This window comes from Thermobia domestica, chromosome 3 (assembly GCF_964235325.1).
Source record: "Thermobia domestica chromosome 3, izTheDome1.hap1.1, whole genome shotgun sequence".
In the NCBI taxonomy this organism is placed as follows: domain Eukaryota; kingdom Metazoa; phylum Arthropoda; class Insecta; order Zygentoma; family Lepismatidae; genus Thermobia; species Thermobia domestica.
This window is the reverse complement of record NC_137456.1, coordinates 254,684,115-254,701,513: the sequence shown is the minus strand read 5'-3', so window position 1 is coordinate 254,701,513 and position 17,399 is coordinate 254,684,115.

The window sequence follows — 17,399 nt, the reverse complement described above, 5'->3', positions numbered from 1 at the left end:
TATAGTTCTTTAACCAATCTGATTGCTCGAACTCTATTACTCGATGTATCTTCTTAAGTTTTAATCCAAGTGAAAGACATTGTTTTAGGTTTCGATAGTGAATTACATATTTTTCTTTGTCATATAGGGTTGTTAATAGCTTTGATTGTTTTGAACCAGGCGGGCATATATTTTGAGGAGCTAATGGGTAGTCTTTGTGATAGTCATGCAATTCTTTAGGATATTCAAGATCAACTTCTAATATGTAACCAGTATCAGAATCATCAGGTATATTTGTGAAATCTATTTCTTCAATCTCATCTTCACTTAACCATCTAAATCCCTTATACGGCAGATATTGACTCATTGCCCATCCATACAAGTTATTGGCATCTAGATACAATAAGTAAGAATCTTCTTTGTTCTTATCATAATCTTCCATATACTTATTGTTTGCTTTTACATACCTTTTTGAGCACTGACTAATTCCACCTCTTATACCTTTCTCTACCATTAATACCATATCATAATCCCACAACAATTCTAACTTTATATTCGTCATCTTTAACATTGCATCCCAAGCTAAACCTGGTGCCGTCATATACCAAGCAGGATCAAGATCATAAGCTTTAAGACATGTTTCTCTAAAGTTCTCAAACACATCTGCTAACAATAATACATCTGTTTTCAAATATAAATCATGGTATTGTCCGAGATTCTTAATGTCAAATGTTTTCCATACTTTCTTTGCATGTTCATAATCCTCATCACTTATATGTGTGTTCATAAGCTTGTTGAAGAATGCTTCCTTTAGAGGTAATTTTCTTTCTCTAAACCTATCCCAATTGTTAACATAATCATATGGGTAAACACCTTTTCTTATTACGAGTCGAAACTGTTCTTGATTAGGATAAAAGTGTTGGGTATGTATCATTTGTTCGCGTTTCAAATTCGATGACAATTTGTCTAGACTAGAAGCCATAAATCTAAATGAATCTACAAATTTCAATTTAATAGTTCCAACCTTTTTACTGAATGATATGTATCTTTCCTCGTTATTGGGTATTAGATCTATTTCTTCTTTATTACATCCAAGCTCTTTTATAAACAAGTGTGAGTCATATCCTGTCAAGTTATGTATGATCACTGGTACAAACTTTGGTACTTTAACTTTTAAATTGCAGTTATTACATAGAGGTGCTACAAATTTTCCTGTTATATGATCGTGGTGTTTAACTTTATGATTTTCTTTAGTATACTCCTGCTTACAGTAATAACAACATTTAGATTCATTGAACTCTTTTCTCTGACTTTTTGTTAATGGTAATTCGTTATTTTGTTTGTATATGTTCGATATGTGTTTATCTTCTTTTGTTAACAGTCTTATAAATTTCTTAGCAGCGTTCTTACCTCTATACAAAACAGGATTAGTTTTACTTCCATCGCTCTTTACTACATAATAACAAAATCCAGATGGTTTATGTTGTTGATATTTTTTCGTATATGGCTCGTCATCCGGATAACATTCTTTACAACCCATAACTTTATGTAACAAACATTCAAAATCGGCATAAATCACAAATGGCATTTTCATTATGTATTGGTAGTTTTTAAATTCAACGCATTTACCTTCTTCAGGCATTATTATTTTTACTGGCTCATTTAACGAACAATCTTGCTCATGTTTATTTAAAGCGTTTTGAGAGTAAAAGTATAACAAACATCTATCACATAAATATTTTCGAGCTCTCTTTTTAGTTAACTGTGTACATACTAGTCTGCTTAAATCCTTAATCCAACAATAGTGTGTTTTAAATTTGGTCTTCATTTTGTTCTTTTACATATAATAAATTGACATGATTTTCTTGCTTGTTTTGTGTGTGATGTAGTATATAGATTGAATAGTCTTTATCATATGCATAAACATTTATAGAAATATCAAGTAATTTTTCAGCTTTTGGAATATCGTTTAGTTTTACAGGAAAATGAATATTTTTTAATTTAGATTCTAAGTTTAACAAAAGCTCATTATTTTTTGGTACTCGCTCAGGATGTGAATTTGCAGGATATAGGGCTCTGTATAATGAATATAAGAAACATTTCTCATCTTCATTCTTTACATTAATTACTGCCTTTTTGTTTTGAATTTGTTTAGGTAATTCTATATATGTTGATCCTCTATATGGTGTATATTTGACGATTGCTAGTTGTAAAAAGTTAATGTTTATAAGAGCCCAGCCGGAACCTCTAGCTTGTAACTCATCCATTCTTGTTCTTAATCTTTGTTTCATCTTAGTTATTTCTTCCTTTAGATTACTTGATCGGTATATTTCCTGGTTTTCAGTGTTAAAATAGAAGTTTTGAGTTTCTTCACCTTTTTTATATGTACAACTTATATAAAGATTAGCTTTCAATGAACTATGTTTACTTAAGCCAATTTGTAATCTGTTTAATATAGCTTTAGATGTTGCAGTAATATATTGTTCAAGTGGATCTTGTGGTTTGTAATCTGTTGTAAATCTCCATGTTTCTAATCTTGATTTTAATGCAATGTTCTGACGTTTTACATCGATTGGTTGTGATTCAACTTTGATTCTTGGTTCTTCAATTACTTCTTGTTTAAAGGGGAATATATCTCTAATCTGCCTTCTGCTTTGTTCATCGTCATATTGTTTAAGAAGGTCTATCAGTTCTGCTTTTCTTAATCGGGAATATCTTCTGATTCCTCTCTCTTTACATTGTCGTCTTAACTCTACTACAGTAAATTTATTATAATTATTCATCCTATTTATTATATAGAAAATCTTCAATTTTTATCTTCACCGGGTTATTTCAGTTCATTTTCATTTGCCCTAGTACAACGCTTAACATTGTACACCCCTGCCATTGTCTACATATTACGCGTTGTATTAGAACACGGCTTTTATGGGATTAACCCATCAAAGTCACATATGCACATTTAAAACTGAATCATTTTTGTAAGCTTACTCATCATCATCATCATCATAATCATCACTACCATATTTATATTCATCATCACTACTCAAATCAGATGTTTTTTGCTGCATTACTAATAACTCTTTTTCCTTTAACAGTATTTGCTTCTCTAGTAGTGCTGCTAAAAGTTTAAGATCTTCATGAATGAGGTTAAGTCTATCATGTAATAAATCAAATTCTTTCTCCATATTTATTATATACAAAACCAACAAAAATGAAATAAATTTAAAAATCTAAGAATAAAAACAAACATGACTAGTGTTAAGGAAATATTATCTTACAAACCTGTATTTGATTGTGTATGTAAACATTTAGATATTGGTGGTTATAATGACGAAGACAAAATAAATTTTAGCGTGTCCATAGGTATGTTAGATCATTTGTTCAAGAAAGCCACTAAAGAAAACAACTCATTTCTTACACAAAACATTCTCTATGCAAACTTTATGGACTTGTCTGATGAGATATTAGATTCACTGACTGATGAACAATGGTTATCTATAGGTTATGATGATTATGAGGAGGAATATAACTATGATCACATTACAGAAGACTTCATACGCAAATATCTGCATAAAGTTAATTTGAGCGAAATATGTTTATGGAAAAATTTGTCGGAAGAGTTTATAAGAGAATTAGCTGATAAAGTTGATTCGGAGATTATTTCAGGAAGCCAAGACTTATCAGAAGACTTTATAAGAGAATTTGCAGATAGAGTTGATTGGAAAGAAGTATCGTATAATCAAAAGCTATCTGAAGAATTTATTAGTGAGTTTATAGATAAAGTTAATTTTGATGCTATATCTTATGGAAACAAACTCTCTGAGGCCTTTATACGAGAACATGCAGATAAAGTTTCTTGGAGGTGCTTATCTGAAACTCAACAATTATCAGAAAACCTTATAAGAGATTACGCTGACAAAGTAGATTGGGAAGCAATTTCATTGTTTCAAAATTTAACAGAAGGATTTATTGCAGAGTTCAAAGACAGAGTTCATTGGCATAACATCTCAATTTATCAACATCTCTCTGTAGACTTTATATATTTATTTAGACATTACGTAGATTGGAGAGTTATAATAAGAAAATATCATAATAATCCTGATTTAGGTAGTATATTGAATTTAGCATTCGGTGTTACAACAGATGGTTTGTTTAACGCTTGAAATTGTACTTTGATGGATTAAACCATAAAAGCAATAGCATATTTAGTTTTTCGTACTTAAATGTCTCTTAACTGAATAAACCTGTCAACAAGATCTATATCACTTAAATCTGTGTTCATATGCGAACCGTGCCAAGTTATTCTATCATCATATCTTTCTTTAGCTCTGTTGTATAAGTTGATAGAGTTTGGATCGTTGACGTTAAGCAGAATACTCATACTTGGATACTTAAGTTTGAGTTGTTTAATCCTACTTTCGTAATTGCATGTTTGTACTCTTCCAACCCAATACTTATATCGTTCTATTCTTTCTTTTTGATCTCGTTCTTCCTCGTCATAGTAAAAGAGTATATTCTCAAGTTGTTCTTTAGTAAGGTTTTTCTTGATAATGAATAGCATATGTATCTTTCCTGGATCTTCTGTATATGGTGCTGCAACTGTTTTAAGATAATCAACTTTGCTTTCTAGTTCTTGATTGTACAATCGTAATTGCCCCATTTGTTGTTCTATCTCTTCTACTCTTGATTGTAATTCTTCTTGGTCTTCTTGAATCTGTTTAAAATTAGAAACGAAATAGTCTTCGATGATTACAGAACATTTTTCGTAAAAGTCATGTGATGTCCAAAAAGCAATAGCTAGGTAAATTCTTTTGTATACATATGTGCCAGAAATTAATAAATCTTTCTCGTTTGTACCTTTTGGTTCTATATAATACGTTAAATTTAGCCTCCTACAATTATAGGAAGCTAATTTTTCATTGTAGTATTCCAATAATTCTTTAGAATCTTTATTTTTCAGCCAGTTGTCAAACCTCTTACCACCACTCTGACACATCTTAGTAGCGTTAAAATATCCTGTACTCTTATCTATAATCAACTTGAAGTCACCATACAGACCATACCAATAGTTGTCCTTGATCTGTTCATAGCAAATATCATTTAGACTAAGTGAACTATCCATAGTACTCATATTTATTATATAGAAAATCTTTATTTTTAACTTCATTTTAGTTACCAGCTAGTTTTACTGTGTAAGATGAGTTTCTGAAGTTCCTAGCTTCGGAGGAACTTATTTCCCCATGTGCAAAATCCCACACAGCGAAACTAAACGAAGCAAGCAGATGGTACTAAATTTCAGAAAATGTTTAGCCCCTCTGTATTCGGAGGTCCAAAATGGCTGATGATGATCCCCGGTTTTCCGGGAGCCATGCTTTTTCTCATAATATTCAACTTGTTTCTTAGATCGTTTATTTTTTAACCAATGATCAAGCCTTTCTCCACCTTTTGACTGTGTATATAGAACGGTTGGTAGAATCGCCCCCATTGCCTTTTTTTTGATAATTTCTAAACCCGGAATACCGGTACTGGAAATATATGCTATGAGAGTAACGTTTCATTACTGTGTAAGATGAGTTTCTGAAGTGGCCGGAATCCCGGTCACTTCGAAGTTTGTTGTGTTGTTAATTTTCGATAATTTCATCGGGCCGAATTCGGTCCCTGGAAATATATGCTATGAGGGGTAGCGTTTCGATACCCTTATCTCATTTAGACATTTATATTTACACTACACTAAGGAATACAGACCAGACTCGTTGATGAAGATTGTATGAGGATGTACACTTGACAATGTCCTGGAAAACGGGACCTTGATTTGTTTGTATGTAACTTTGTCTTGGAGCGACCCCTCGTATATGAGGAGTCGCTTATTTTTTGATAATTTCCACAGCTAGAATTAGATACGTAAAGCAATCACTCATATATGGGGAGTTGCTTATTTTTTGTGTTGTTAATTTTTGATAATTTCATCTCCTATAATACGAGTGCTGGAAATATATGCTGTGAGTTCTTTTGATTCTTTATTTCTTAACCAGTTATCAAGCCTTTCTCCACCTTTGACTGTGTACATGGAGCGGTTGGTAGAATCGTCCCCATCGCTTTTTTTTTCTGATAATCTCCACAGTCGAAATACCGACCCCGGAAATATGTTATGGGGGTGTCGTTTCGCTACCCCCCTTATCTCATTTAAACCAACCTTTTATGGCATAATAACCATAAAAGACAAACATTTATATTTACACTACAACATTACTCTTATCTGTCCAACTATTATGCGAATCATCAAACCCTAGCCATTTGACATATACTTTATCACCTTTCTTTCTCAACACCTTTTCTACCAAGTATTCATCCTTATGTTTCATCTTTAATAGTTCTGGTTCGTAAAATCTACCTTGCAGATCCTCTTCTTCTAAATCTTTAATTCTATATGTAGGCGGATTAGATGGAATAACTTCACTAATAACAAATACTTCTGTTGACCAATTAGGCGTATATCCTTTCTCAAATAACCCTTTCGACTTACTTATACGAACATGATCACCTAATTTGTATTTGGGCTTAACACGCTTATATTCTTTTTGATACACTTTCTCTAATATTGTTTGCTCATTCTTCTTATTAACTTCTACAGGCTTTAAACCAATTGTTCTATGAATTTGATGATTGTACTCTTTAACTAGTGTTGGTAATATCTCTATCCATTTGTAGTTCCCTTGTGTCGTGAACCTTTTCCACATGTTCTGCTTAAGCGTTCTATTGAATCTTTCAACCACAGAAGCTTTCCTACCACTATAGGTTGAGTAGTGATTAATCTTATTTTCATCCATCAACTTCTTAAACTCTTTATTGTAAAACTCTTTACCTTGATCAGTTTGTAAGTTGCTAGGTTTTCTCGTTCTTAATATGGATTCGAATGCTTCTGTAACATTCCTCCCACTCTTATCTTTAACAGGAACAGCAAACGCATATTTCGAGAACACATCTATAATCGTTAGCAAATACTTATAACCTTTATTGATTTTGGAAACACCTTCTAATACTCCACTATCCATTTCTACAAGATCAGCTTGCCAAAGATCACCGATACCTTTTATAACTACACTTAATCTGTCAAAGTTTTTTCTAGATGGTTTGTGAATTTCTTCTATAATGTCTTCTCTAACACCTTTACCTTCTTCTAGTCAATCAGGCTTTTTAACGAATTGGGTTTTAGTAATACCACATACAGAACAAATACCTTTCTTTAGATATCTTCCATTCTTTGTTTGTTCAATTCTAATGGTATCTTTCTTCGTATCTGTTGCTTTTTTACACTTAACACAATACATCCTGTTTATTATATAGAAAATCAATAACTATCGCTGTTTAATATTATGCTATCAACATTCTCACCATCATCATCACTATCTTCGTCTTCTCTTTCTACATGCATAAGAAGCAATAGTAATTTACCATGTTTCAGATCAGAACCTTTAGATGATCTAATTGCTAATTTATCATTTGTATTAAAGTGCAATGGAAAAGTTTCAACTAGAGAATCATTTAAATATATATCTATATAATACGTATTGTAAGATGATTCTATATGCATTAACTTACTTTTATAAAGAAATTTGTATGTGATAGATAGATTATGTATTAAAAAGAACGGAGTTTCAACATTTTCTGATAACAATCGACTATGAAGCTCTATAACATAACTCCGTTTGATGAAGTTAAGCTCTTCTTTTAACATAGCAATATCTTTTCTCACAACTGTATTATCTAACTCTGATGTCATTTTAACATTACCAAAGATATCCATATTTATTATATAGCAAACGTCTTTAGGAAAGCTCTCTTTCTATGTACATTACAACAAACAATAATTGTCCTTCTTCCATAGCAGAATTTTTATTTGGTTTAATCGTAATTATATCGTTCTTCTTAAAGTCAAAAGGTATATTTTCAATCAAAGTATCACCCAAATATATATCTAGAAAGTATTTATCCAAACTTAAGTCCATGTGCATTATTTTCCCATTATAGAGAAATTTGTAACCGTTAGAGAGATTAAATATTCTAAAGATTGGCTCCTTAACGTATTTAACTTTTAATCGATATAGTAGAGGCATGGTTTCTTTCTGCATAACCAGTTTAGTAGTATCCATCCTAATCTTTTGAAAATCTTCTTTCTTTATGTACGTGTCTTGTAACGTTTCTAATGCATCTTCAAATCGTTTTCTATCGTTCTCTAATTGGGCTTCTATTGATCTAAGTTGACTTACGCTAACAACATCATTTAAATTCTCCAACAATTTTAATTTTTCTTCACTAATATCAACATCGCCTTTTCTATCTTTAACATTACCAAATATATCCATACTCATTTATTATACAGAAAATGCCCATCCCAGTTTTTCAAAACATTTCTTTAACATCTCTATTTGTCTAGGTGAGCGTTTAAAATCAATATCAACATGAACATCGTGCTTTTTCAATAGATGGTACAATACACATTTCAAGTTAATAAACAATGCTCTTTCCGGATACAGCTCCCTAAAGACCTCGTGTAAGTTTTCGAAGTCGTCTATAAGTGTCTCCTCCATATGTTGTAATTTTAATGGTTTTTGATCGGTAAGGTGATAGTGTATTAAATAGACATCATCATAATATTTTGTGTATTTGTTTTTCTTTAGCACTTCTAGAACATCTTTTGTTGATATTAAATCTCTTGGTATATCTCTAAGTTTATCATTTAACACTTTAAGCACCTCTTCGGGAATAATTCTATCCTGTAAAGCTTGCAAACGAGATAGCTGTAACTTAAATCTTTTTGTAGTATCGTACCATGGTTTTCTTACGCAAGCAGCTTTCGTTTCTTCACAAGTACTGTAAACCCAACCACTCTCTACAGAACAATCATCACAAATGTAACTACTCATACCTTTTGTTAATGACTTACTACCACAATAACTGCATTGTAATGGTCTAGAGCGATAATTCGACAACAAGTCCTTTAAGGTAATTATTGGGCGTAACTTTTCCAACTCTTCTTCCGTGTACAAAAATTTTGGTATTAACCTTTTCCATAGATCAATAACATTATATACATTGTTTTTATCTTTTAAGTCTATCTCGCTAACATCCTGAAAATACTGATAAAAATTATATCTATCTAGTGCACCTAGTTCATCCTCATGCTTCTCAAAATAATCTAAAAATCTATTGTGTATAGCTTCCATATTTATCCTAAAGAGAAACTTTTATGGATGTAAACCATAAAAGCACTTAAACCTACCGGGGGCTACGCTAAAGCCCAGACTCATTGATAAAGATTGTATATGGATGTGTTTTTGGTAAGGGCGGTGAATTGCCGCCCTTAACTTCTGAAATTTTTTTCTTATCTTCTTCTGATGTTTTGTTTTGTGTTATGATGGTGTATTTTGCAATCGGAAAATCTTCCGTTCGGGAGTTTGTTTGTGTTTGTATAGCTGTATAAATATTGCATTGTCGTAAAGTCGACCGAGGAAAAATTTACCAAACACCTTAATCATTCTCTTACTTCGTTTAATTTCTTGCTAATGTTTTAGTTCCTTTCCGCCATCTTTACAAAGTTTAGTTGCGTTCATGAACCCGTTGCGGTAGTCGTCGCTCTTAATCATGATAACGACAAAACTTTTATGGATACAAACCATAAAAGCACTTAATCATTTTTAATCATATACATAACGTCACTAAAAGAATGTCCTTGATTTAGAAGATTTAAGACCTTAACACAAAGATGACCACATATAACTGAGTTAAAGTCTTGTATTCGTTCGTCATTGTAAAGTAAGTTTTCGGTACCAAGATAATGTACCAGTTGTTTAGGAGGAACACCACCATAAGAATCGAACACGTACTTTATGTTGTTATCTTTCCAATAGCATATCCAATGAGTACCAATGTTTTCTGATTTATCAAGGTTAACTACGCCACACTCATGTACATAGGGTTTTTGTGGAAGTTCATCACTCATAAATACACCTCTAAATCGTTTTATCTTTAGTTCTTTAGCCAACCTCTCTATATCGAAGTTGGTCAATGGTTTTAGTTTTTTGACTTCTTTGGTTTACCCGCCCCCTGCTTTTCTTCCATAGCCATATTGTGTCTTTTTTGTTCTTCAAGTTCTTGTTTATTCTTCTTAGCATCAAGTACAGTTTTAGTAATCGCTGCTGCACCACCTGCTAATGAGCCAACTGCTCCTAAAGCTGCTAGAATGGCTGGAATTGTAAAGATAAAACCGCCCATATGCTCTTTCTTAATCTTTTTCATTTGTGCAGTAGTTAAAGTTAAATCCATTCCTTTACCTTCTTTAATTTTCTTGGCTTTATCGTTAAGTTGTTTCTTTGTTAATACATGATCAATATTTAAATCCTTTAGTTCGTTATAAGGAACACTAAACATACAACCTTTAATAGAACACATCTTCCTATTTATTTAAGAGAAAATCTTGGTTTGTAAAAGTACAGTTGTTGTTGCTCCACCAAAATCAATTAAGGAATCATTCTCATCTGTTATCCTTATCTCAAAGTTGTCAACCTTGTCTTTGGATATAGGGAAAAATAATGGATAAGTAGGCTCGTAAATAATACTATGTTTGAACTCAGCATCTGTTTTGAATGATGCTATGATCCCTGTTTCTCTATGTGTGTATTCTGTATCTTTAACAAACATGCCATCTGCTATATTACAGTGAACATTTATAGTATCAAACGGATGAAACTTTGGCAACTTACTTCCAATATGTGTTTTGTTCTTTTCTAAAACTTCAAAAACATTAAACCCGAGGACAGTGCCTATACTCCCAATTGTAACATCATTACTATCAGTTTCAATTTTAACTCTATTTCTTAAATGATCTTCTGATAATGTTATGTTGATGGATTGAGATTTTAAATATTCATTAAGACTGTTTAAGCTGTATTGCCCTTCTGCTATAAAAACTTGTCTATCACCATATGAGAAACTGTTTTTTTCTGTTGTTATGTTTGGACTTAGATATACTGTAAAACCCAACTAGTCCTATGCTTAAGTAGTTGTTACTGTTGTCTAATTCGTAATGGAGTTTCTTCTTTAAAACAGAAGTATCACTCGTTAACTTGAATACCTTAGCCATTTATTATGTAATAAATGAATGAGTTTGATTTACCTAGAGATATTCCAAGAGAGAAAGTAATCAAGTTAATAGAAGATGTCATTCAGAAGTTAGAATACAGTTTAAAGAAGAAAAAGAGAGAACTACAAATTGTTAAATATGCATACTACACTTTGATCACGTTATCAGTTATTCTTTCTGCAACAACTGGGTTTATTAATATTTTTATACCTGTAACAATTTACTCAATATTAACAACGTCTCTTGCAACTGGAAGTGCTATAATAACAGGTTTGTCTTCGAAGTTAAACATAAGCAAAAGAAAAGACGAATATAAAACCATTGTCACTTGTATTAACTCATTTAAAGAACAGTTAGAGATGATAATAACACTAAATGGTGAAATGGATAGCGAATATATAAAAGATACGTTGCTTAAGATCAGAGAACAACTTAAAGATATAAGATCATAAAATTTGCCCCGCTGTATTCGGAGGTCCAAAAAGTCCAAGACTTCAACGTGTATATTTTTGGTAGCACCGATCGGAGCTCCCTATCTGTTAAGTATTTTCTCACATCTAAAGGTTCAAATCCAGCAGACCTCTTAATCTCAGGCACATACTACAAGAAGGCACTTGCTACGATCCTAACTCTATCAATCTGTTTAACCGCCTCAACAGGCATATAGAGATTTTAAGGGTGAGCAAAACGCTCACCCTACAGTTCATCCTCAAATTGTTTGAAAGGGGTCCAGTGCTGGTGGACCCCAACGTGGGCGGTGAATTGCCGCTCTTAACTTCTGAAAAAAATTTCTTATCTTCTTCGTCTACATGTTCTTGGATCATGTTTCTAGGTTGTGAATACTCTAAGACAAATAAGATCATAAAAGGTGATGATTTTCTCTATAATAAATGAGTAAGAAAACTATTAATTGGGATGTAAAAGAGATGATAAAAGAAACAACAGCTAAGAAAAGAAATGGAGAGCTTATAACTGATGATGTTCGATGCCTTATAGTGGGTCCGTCGGCGTGTGGTAAAACGTTTTTGCTCTTTAACTTCTTATTACAGCCAGGTTGGTTAAACAATAATTACTTCTACATATATTCTAAAAGCATGAATCAGCCAAAGTATGAGCAGTTAAAAGATCGATTTGAAAAGGCAGAACTAAAGTTTAAGAAGCAAATAGCAACGTTCTTAAGCGGTAATGATTCTATTGTGCCTATTGATGAATGTGAAAAATACTCTGTTGTTGTATTTGACGATTACATTTTGGAGAATCAAGATACTGTTAGAAATTACTTTACAAGAGGTAGGCATAGACATTTAGACTGTTTCTATCTTGCACAAACATATTCAAAAGTACCTAAACAGCTTATAAGAGATAACGTCAATTTCCTATGTATATTCAGGCAAGATGATACTAATCTTAAACATGTGTATAATGAGTTTGTTGGAGGAGATATGTCTTATGATAAATTTAAAGAGATATGTTCAAAATGTTGGCAAGAAGATTATGGTTTCATAGTAATTGATATGACAAGGAAGGTAAACAATGGTAAGTATAGGAACAAGATAAAACACTTCTTGAACGTTTGATGTTTTTTCACGTTTTACGTTTGAACGTTTGACGTTTATTGACGTTTATTGACGTTCTTTGACGTTTATTGACGTTCTTTGACGTTCATTGACGTTTGTTCGTTTGCTATACAATAAATGGATGAGAAAGAAATTGATAAGAATATCAAGTTAAAGGAGTTCTTGATAAAGGGCTTCAAATCTTGGAAGAAAGAAAGAGCAGGTATATACGATAAATTTAAGACACAAGAGCAACCTGTAATTGATGCTATTCAAAACTTGGGAAGTGAGATCAAAGAAGTAGCAGAACAAAATAAAAATCTAATAACTGAACTTGTTCCAGTTGCACATAAGACGGTTTCAATAGATCCTAGTCTACTAGAAACACCTAAAAAGATAACTTATGATAGTTCTCCAAGTAGTAGTGATACGCCTATAACGGGAGAAATAAAACAAATGAGGAAACAAATTAAAGACAAAGTGGAAGGAGTAGAACCTTTAACAACAGCACAGTCATTTGGTAAGATTGCAACGAAATATTATAGTAAAAGAAATGATATTGTGTTTGGAATAAGAACTGTAGAAGAAGATGGAAAAATAATAAACAAGATAGGAAATTTAGAAGTTAAAGTGAACGGTGATGATTTGATAATTAATGGTAAAACTTATAAAGGAACAGAAGGTCTATGGGAATTGTTAACGACGAATACTAGTAAAACCATTGAAGATTATGATGATGATGATTTTGAACAGTACAAGGAAATAATAATAGACTCAGATGCTGCCTTCCAAAAATATAATCGAGATAAAAAGGTAGCATCTAGTAGAGGTTCAAAGTACATTAATATTATCAAGCCTATTTGGGATAATTATATTAAACCAACTTTACCCCCAACTCCTAAAAAGAACACGACACCTAAAAGGACTGGTGAAGGAATTAAACAATATACAGAGATACCTAAAGAATATGTATGGATGGATGACGTGAGAAAGCTTATAGATAGGCTAATTGTTATAGATGGAGAAGAAAGGGCTGGTAATCATAACTTTTACAATGAGAAAGTAGGTATAGTGAGTATGATTAATAATAAGCTTTCACAGTTTATTCCTAATGATCCAAAAGGTATAGGTTATTTGATTAAGATCTTAAATACATTACCACCACGATTCTGGAATGATGAGAAGCTTGGGAAAGGACTAATGAATAAGATTTTAAACATGAAGGGGATACCAGAGTTACATATACCAGGCTTCAGATTTTGCGGGCCTTTTACGAAGCTTCAAGAAAGGTTAGAAAGAGGTGATGAAGGTATTAACCCATTAGATGAGGCTTGTAAAGAGCACGATATATACTACAGAGACAATAAAGATACAGAGTCAAGACATATTGCAGATAAGGAACTGGAAACTAAAGCATGGAAAAGAGCATTTAGTAGTGATGCACCAATTGGTGAACGATTAGCTGCTTTTGGGGTTGGTACTGCTATGAATGCTAAGGTTAAGTTGGGATGGGGGTTATAAGTTTTTAATTGTTATTATGTATGAGTCTTTTATGGGTATATCCCATCAAAGCGTTGTTTCAAGATTTTCTTTATAATAAATTGATAATATTGAGAGTTATGAGTTACAGAGTTTTAAAGCTAACGCAAGAACATTTAATAATTTGAATGAAGCTAACAAAGATATTGAGTTCGATTTCAGTGTGGGTGATGGGTTCGTACATCCACACAAAGCAGATTGTCATATGACTTTTGAAGTTGTTGGTGCATCAGCTGGAGGAACATTTGGTGCAAACGATACTATAAAACTTGTAGATAACTTCTTCCCATTCTTCTTTTCTCAAATTGAAGTTAGAAAGCATGGAGTTGTTATAGATAAGGTTGAGCTACCTGGAATAACATCTACAGCTGTCGGAACATTAAAGATTTCCAAGCCAGAAGTTGAATATCTAAAACAAGCAGGATTTGAAACAGATGATAAACTTGGTCTAAGAAAGGACTTTAGTGTTTTGTATCCATTAAGATTAATTCCAGGCTTCTTAAGTGATTATAAAGAGGTTATGTGGAAAGGTGGATTGAGAATAACATTTACAAAAGCTAACAACAATAACGATGTCTTGTACAAATGGGCTGGATCAGGAGCAGCTCCTCATGATGGAAAAATAACAATAAAAAGTATGGAGATAAGAATGCCTATTGTTGAATACGAATCTAATTATGAAAACAAGTTAAAGTTGAACATTCTTAAAGAACCAAAAATCATGTTTTCATTCCATACTTATCAATGTGTTCAGAAGACTGTTGTAGGTTCTTTCTTGGAGTTTGATGTTACTACTCAATTTAATTCTAGACAATTTGATATGCCTGATTTCATAGTTGGTGCCTTCCATTTCAATTCAGGCAGAGCATGTACCATCACCATCTCAGATATTGTTGAAACTTTTTTTATAGCAACTAGACATGTTTTTAAGAGACCCATATTTTTTTGTTTTGTCGAAAAAAATTTTCCCGCCAAGTAATGGGCCATCAAAGACGGGGAGTACAATTTATGAATTGTAGAAGACATGGAAAATGGTCAATTTCGAAGCCTCACCATTCGGCTATGGAGACAGGTAGAGTTATAATTCTTGTTGTGGTATGTACATAGGGATATAAATAAACTATATTTTATTATAGTTTGGTTTGCGCATGCGTATCTTTTTGTACATTAATTAACAAATGAACGTCAATTTATCTGAAAAGTCGAAGTTTGCGAATTTTTTCGAGCACTTCCGGTTCGAATTTTAAAATTCTGTTTTCACAGTTGGTAAGACCTAGTTACCTGCTTTCCGAAAAAAATTTTGTATCGCTTCTGTGGTCAACCGTTTTGTCGCAAAAAATTCGAGAAATTGTAAAATTTTCAAAAATCGCCATTTTTGGGCGCCATTTTCTCGAAAACACCATTTTTTAAAATTCTGAAATTTTGTCAGATGGTTCAACTTTACCTGAATAATAAACACACCAAATACCATTCTCGACCAATGCTTCATGGATTAACTGCAGCCTTTTAAAGTTAGCGAAGTTTCGCTAATTTTGATGTCACAGTTAGCAACACTGGGAACAATAAAAGTGCAATGATTTGATGAGGTTTGTGGTTCATATTCATTAAATGAAGAATAAAAGGTTTTCTTGGCTGGTTTTTTATTATTTTGAACAAAGAGGCTCTCTGAAATAGTAAAATGAGCCCCCCCTACTCCTCCGTTTTCTTAAACTGAAGTAATCTGAGGTGGAAATTACGATTACGAAACACACAAATTTTAAGTTTACTTGAAATGGCCATCCAATGAATTCTGATGATCTATAAAAGGCCTAAATTATTACCTCAGTATGATTTGAAATGCTGCAGACAAAGTCTCAATTAAGTGCGATGTCATTACAGTGATCGAAAAATGACAAAAAGTTAAAAAAAAATCGAAACGTTTTCTTACGCGTTCCAAAGAAATTTACTGAATTTTTAAACAGAACAATCCCAGCATAAAAATGGGTCACTCGGAATTTTATAGTATTCGACTAAAGTGTGTCAGTCCGCAACCTGAGAGGGAAGTGTGTATTGTGCAAATTTTAAGTTAGCTGCTACTGCGTTGCTACAAATCAAAGGTGCAACCTGTATTGAAGCTGTCATGAGTGACCTATTTCCTTTAGTATTATGATCCGTAGAAAATGACAGCTGTCTTCTTCAAGAATGTGGTGAATGTCCTGGAGTGGAAGAAATAAGTGTGGTGTCTTTAATTATTGATCCTGATGAAAATGAAAGTGGTTACGTATGCCATATAGGAGAATAATGATCTCGTTAAAAAAAAAAAAAAAATGCCACTTTCTGTTTTCGTATCGTACATTGCCGGTTTAACTGTAAGAATTGTAATTCATGACTACATAAAAAAAATCCAAAGAGAATCAATTGCTACTGAAAACCACCGTATAAAATTTCAAGATACAAATTCCATTTTACTTCATGTGGACTTCGTTGAAAACTGGACTGTTATTCTGCAAAGTGAAATTCAGAGTTATCACCGAAATATGAAACAATTGACAGTTTTGTTGTAATAAACGACGATAAAACACACGATTCGGCTCATGTACTCATAGTCATAGACAAGATTCTAAACATACTCGAAGAAAAGCGAAAATATATTTTATAGAAAAAGGTTTGAATATGTGAAAATAGGTGTCTACAATTTCCCAAACCGTGTCAGTGATTTCTGATGGTACTGCATCCCACTTTAAAAATGGCTTTCAGATGTTCGAGATGCAGACAGGTCCGATAAAGCAGTGTTTTTGCAGTGAAACCGGCCATGCAAGGGTCTCTGTGACGGTAGTGGGGAAGGGGGGGAAAGAATGTGGCAACGCGCCATAGCCTTAGGCTAAAACAGATACACAGTATTAAAACCGCAGAAGAAAAAATGAAATGAAATGTTTAAGTTTTACGTTCCACGGTTATGCCGGTTAGGCTAAAGGAGACGGTGATTAGTGATGAGCGCAAGAGTCTTGGTCTTGCAGTTTTTGCAAGAGTCTTGCATGCAAGACCAAGACCAAGACCAAGACTAAGACCAGGAATCCCGATGCAAGACCAAGACCAAGACCAAGGGGTGCAAGACCAAGACCAAGACCAAGACCATACCTGCAAGACCAAGACCAAGACCAAGACTCTTGCGCAAGAGTCTTGTACAAGTACCAACACTACTTGAA